Here is a 5,321-nt window from a genome sequence, read left to right as displayed (position 1 = left end):
TTTTAGTTTTATTCATTTCAAACGGGCCGGATCCGGCCCGCGGGCCGTAGTTTGCCCACGGCTGGTCCAGGTGGTAGAACTATGATTACTTTTTTCTTCTTCCATTTACATGTGTTTTTCAGATTTTATTCAATAAGCACATATTCCTTTCTTAATTAATAAAAATTACATTTAAAATCCTTAAACCCATTCTTTTTTATCACCAATTTCAAACTAAAGTGGTTTTAAATAGCCCCTGTGTCTAAGGGAGGAAGTAGTCATTTTGAGCAACTGTTTCTTTGAAAACTACTCTTAGCCAACATCATTTAATTGAGAAATCTGTATTCCCTTCTCTCTTAGCATGAAAGCATCAAAGAGCTGGCATTTGTGGGCCCTAGAGCCCCACTAAATAGAATCACATAACATTTTCGTGAGCACCAGCAGTCCTCTTACCAGGCACTTGTCGGGCATTTTGCCAGGATCCACACATTTCTAGATGATAGTCCAGAGTCTTGAAATCAAGGCCCAATAGGTTAACGAGGATCATGGAGATGAAGAGGGCTCTAGTTTACCTCTGAGGGGAGAACCATAAAAAGAAGTCCTCTTTTCCTAAAAGCTCAGGCATGATCATGCAGGTTTCATTAGGAACAACGAGCTGTTTATAGCAAATTATGAACTGTATAAAGCAGACCACAGTGGACACTCCCAAAGGGTGTCCCATGAACCCTTCTCCAAATCCAGGTTCAGCAGATCTGGCTTGGTGAGGTAGGGTGCTGCAGTGCCAGCAGAGGAGAGTCCTGGAAGTCCCTTTCCAGACTTTCCATGACCAAAGGAAGTGGCCAAAGAGCTCATAGAAAGCTGTTTTTCTTTTCTTTCATCCTTGAAAGGTGAAGCCAATCCTCTGTTTTCTTGACTGGTACTGCACCCACCCTGTAGAGAGACACTTCTGAAACAACACAATGTAGTGGGAAGAACACCAACTCCAGTCAGAATTCTGTCTGAACTTCCTAATTTTTTATCTTGGGTAGAGTTTGTCAACCTATCTGAGTCCAGTTCTTCACCTATAAAATAGGGATACATAATATCACTCTAATGAGACAGATATGAAAGTTAACTGAGAATATGTGGGAAACAATTTGCATAGAGTCAACAAAATTAATTTTAGTTACTTTTCCTTTTCCTTCTAGAAAGTGTTGGTCCATTAGTGTTTAAGTTGCAGGGAAAAGAAAAGAAACTATAAAACTCTTTTTTAAAGTATTAATATTTTTATTAAATAAAGTAAAACTGCAAACAAATATGTGACTTTTCCAAAAGTTCACTGCTTTCAAGTGCTCTTCTCTCTGGCTTGAGAATCATCTACTTGCTGGGGAAGGTCTCTCAGTGAAACGAGCTCTCTGGTCAGGTGACTGTGGCAAAGGTGTGTATGTGGGCAAATCATTAATAATAGCATTTAAAAGGAGATGCCCAGACCCACCAGGACCAGGTCTGAGTGGGTTAATAAGAGACACAGCTGTGGAACAGGGTTTCACAAGCAGAGTGCTTTGCGGGTGGGAAGCTGAATGAGATTCTGCTCCGAGATTTTTAACATAAAGTTCTGAAAAAGAACCCTTATGCATGGACCGCTGCCTTGGTCTCAGAAGTGTGTTAGGAACACTTTGATCCGGGCCACCAGTTGTCCATCTGGTAACACCATCTTGATCTTCATTGAAGAGCTGCTCTGTTTCTTCACTTTTGATACCTAAAGTACTTTCCATTTATTGTAACGCTTCATGACATTCACGTTTTGGTGTTTAAAAGTATCCCATAAAGAGGTTTCTCATAAGTTTCTGTCGACTTTTCCTTCCGTGCTACTTAGTAAGTGCATCAGTTTCTTTTGTACATCCTGTTGGACCTCATTATGTTTTTTAAATTCTTCTGTTTGTTCTTCCTTCAGAGCCAAGCCAGCATTTGCTTGCTGCAGGTGTCCCTGTAACACCACCAGTTTTCCTGCTAGACCTCTGTCTCCTCCATCCACTCAGCTAGTGCCAACTCCAGGTTAGCTAGTGCTTGAGCAGACTGCTTTTCTTGTTCCCGAGAGACAGAAAACTGTAGTGCACTTTCATCTCTCTCCTTGGTGACAAAATTCAGTGGTTTCTGCAATGACTGGCTCGATGGCTTGCCTTTTCCATTGCATTAGAGGATGAACATAGCTTTTCCTCCAGTACTGTGGCTTCCCTTCTTAGTTTAGCCACCCTATCTTCTGCAGACCAACCACTGGCAAAGGAGGATCTTCGGATTCTAAAGCATGGTTAAGCCATCTCACCAGCTCCTGGTTTAAGCGTAATTCTTTGTCATGTAAATGTTGAACCTCCTTCTCTAAGGTACAGTTTTCCATTTGTTTCTGTTTCAGTGCCAACATGACTTCATTTCCCTCCTATTGAAACATAGCTATCTTCTCCTGCATTGACGGAACTGCATTTAGAAGTTGATTGATTTAATTCCCACATCTTGCCCTATTCTTTTTCTTTCAATAGTTGCTCTACACCAAGAGCCTTCTTCATTGCAACATATTCCAATTCTTTCTCTTTTTTCCTCAGCATAGAAAGTTGCATATTTGCCTCTTGTAGTGTTTGCTTTTCCCTAGATATTTCTACTATTTTTTTCATTTTCCTGTTTAAGTTTCCACCTGTGCACTTCTAAATTCAATAAGTCTCTCCTTCAGGTTGGGTACTGCCTGCCTCAGAAGTTTATTTTTGCTCACTTCATTAGTAAAATTTTCATTTAAAGAAAAGTCCTTACTTTTTGCTTTGATTAAGAGTTCTTAAGTTTTGTAAAACATCTTATTTCTCCTTTAGCTGCTTAATTTCTGAATAAGTTTATTCATGTTATTTTCTTTTTTTTTAATAAAGGCTTAGATTTTAAATCACATTTACAGATAAGGAGCATCTAAGCCCAAGCAGTTGCGGGGGCTTCTCTTCCCACCTCTGGAAACCTGGGCTATGGGTCTCTGTGGGGCTGGATCCCCTTGCTCCTGACAGGTGACCTCCGCAGAGACAATCTGCCTCCTGATTAAAATTATGGCACATGTGGGTGTCGTATCAGCCTGTTCTGGACCTCTGCCCCTCTTACCAGTCTCAATGTGCTTTCTTTTTTACTTTTCTAGTTATAGGACTTGCGATCAGCCAGATTTTAGGCAGTTCTGAATGATGGTTGTTCTGTATTTTAATTGTAATATTTTTTTTTATTGATTTCAGAACGGAAGGGAGAGGGAGAGATAGAAACATCAATGATGAGAGAGAATCACTGATCAGCTGCCTCCTACACAGCCCTTACTGGGATTGAGCCTGCAACGCAGGCATGTGCCTTTGACTGGAATTGAACCTGGGAACCTTCAGTCCGCAGGGCGATGCTCTTTCCACTGAGCCAAAGCAGCTACGGCTTTAGTTGTAATTTTGATGTGGTTATGGGAGGCTGCAAGTACAGGTGTTTACCTACGCTGCCATCTTGTTTCTACTCTACCAACATATTTTCAAAGATAAAGAAATATTTATTAAGTGCTTACCAAGTGGCAAGCAATTTCGTATCTGTTATTCCAGTTTAATCTTTCAGTAATTCTAGGAGAATTCCATTATCACAAATGAGCAAAGAAAAGTTAAGCAACTTGCCCAAGGTCAGATATGTAGTAAGTAATCCATTTAAGACATGAACTCATACTTGCTTGACTTTGAAGCATCTGCTCTATCCTCTTGTCCCACTATCTTTGTAAATCTTCTTTAGTTTTATACTGAGACCAGGATTTACTTACATTTTTTTCTGCTGCTCTATCTGCTTTTCTTTCTTCTCATAGTATTCCATAATCTTCAGTCTTTGGGTTTGCACAAGACGACCTTTCTCAATGTTGAACTCTTCTTCTGCTTTTGCATCTATTTCTTCTGCTTTTTCATTGGCTTCTTGTTCAATAAAAGCCATCATATGCTTAATCTGCTTTTGCACGTCAGCATCGCTGAGGGCCATAGTGAAAGCGATGCTAGGCCGGTGGGCAACTAGCTCGAGCTTAGGCCTGAAGAGGAGGGTGGAGAAAAGGGAAGCAAACCCTGCGCAGGTTCCTCTTCCCTTTGCTTTGTAATCCCAGGTTCCATGTTATTTTCTTTCTAGTTTAGAGGTGGCAGCAATTGAATCAGACAATCTCTGATTATTTTTCTCGAGTGTTCTCATTCGTTCTCATTCTTTCTTTTTTCCTGTGTTGATTTTCTCAGCTCTTGTACCTCTTCTTGGAGCAACTTAGAAAACTCACTGAATTCATCAGATTTATTTTTTTAAATATATTTTTATTGATTTCAGAGAGGTAGGGAGAGAGAGAGAGAAACATCAATGATGAGAGAGAATCATTGATAGGCTGCCTCCTGCACGCCCCCTACTGGGGATCGAGCCCACAACCCTGGCATGTGCCCTTGACCAGAATCAAACCCAGGACCTTTCAGTCCACAGGCCGACACTGTATCCACTGAGCCAAACCGGCTAGGATGAGTTCATCAGATTTAATTGCCTTGAGAGACTCTATAGATTCTGAAGTAATTGATCCTGTGGAGAGTGGTGGTGAAATAGCTCAAATTTACCTAAAGGAGCAGCCTTAGCATTGCAAAGCTGCCCTATGCTGAGCTGAATTTGTGCTAATCTCTTCTCCAAATTTTGGACTCTAGAAAGCTCCTTTTCATTTTGTTTCATATGTTACTTAAACTCAAAGTTCTTCTGGATGTTTAAATTATATTTTTATGACTGATATAGCTGATTACTAAATCTTCTATTTTATCCTCAAGCCTCTCCTTGGTTACATACAAATCATTAATAGCCAATTCACTTTGGATTAACTGTTCTTTCTGCAGGCCTGACTTTTCAGTGATGTTCACTTTATCATCTTCAAGTTGATGAACGCTCTTTTTTTCATCATCCAGAGCTTGTTTTACTTTTCTGATAATACTCTCACCTTCGTTTTGGTGTTTTGACAGCTGATCTTTCATGAAAATGTATGCTTTGGAGGTTCTTGTTTCTGTTGGGCTAGCTCTCCTAACTCAGCTATTATCTGGTTGAGTTTTTGATCCGAGGCCTTCAAGTCACATTTTAAACTAGGGGCCCGGTGCATGAAATTCGTACACGGTGGGGTGGGGGGGGAGTCCCGTCAGCCCGACGTGCACCCTCTGTCACATTCTGGGACCCCGGCCGCTCCAGGCCTAGGCGCAGGCCTACAGGCTTGGGGTGGCCTGGCTTCGGAGGACGCCTGTCCCGGGGACACAGGCCTTTTGGCGCCAGCGCGAGCGCGCAAGCAGCCACAGAGTAAGAACCTCCGCCAACACCCGTGTACGCAC

The 5,321-nt window shown here is 41.5% G+C and overlaps 1 pseudogene; it reads right to left on the bottom strand.

The window, feature by feature from the left end:
- Window positions 1-1,968: 1,968 nt before the first annotated feature.
- On the bottom strand, window positions 1,969-3,972 carry LOC102239403 (annotated as a pseudogene).
- Between the last annotated feature and the right edge of the window lie 1,349 nt (window positions 3,973-5,321).

Source organism: Myotis brandtii, unplaced genomic scaffold (genome assembly GCF_000412655.1).
Source record: "Myotis brandtii unplaced genomic scaffold, ASM41265v1 scaffold33, whole genome shotgun sequence".
NCBI lineage: Eukaryota > Metazoa > Chordata > Mammalia > Chiroptera > Vespertilionidae > Myotis > Myotis brandtii.
This window is presented reverse-complemented; position numbering and strand designations above follow the sequence as displayed.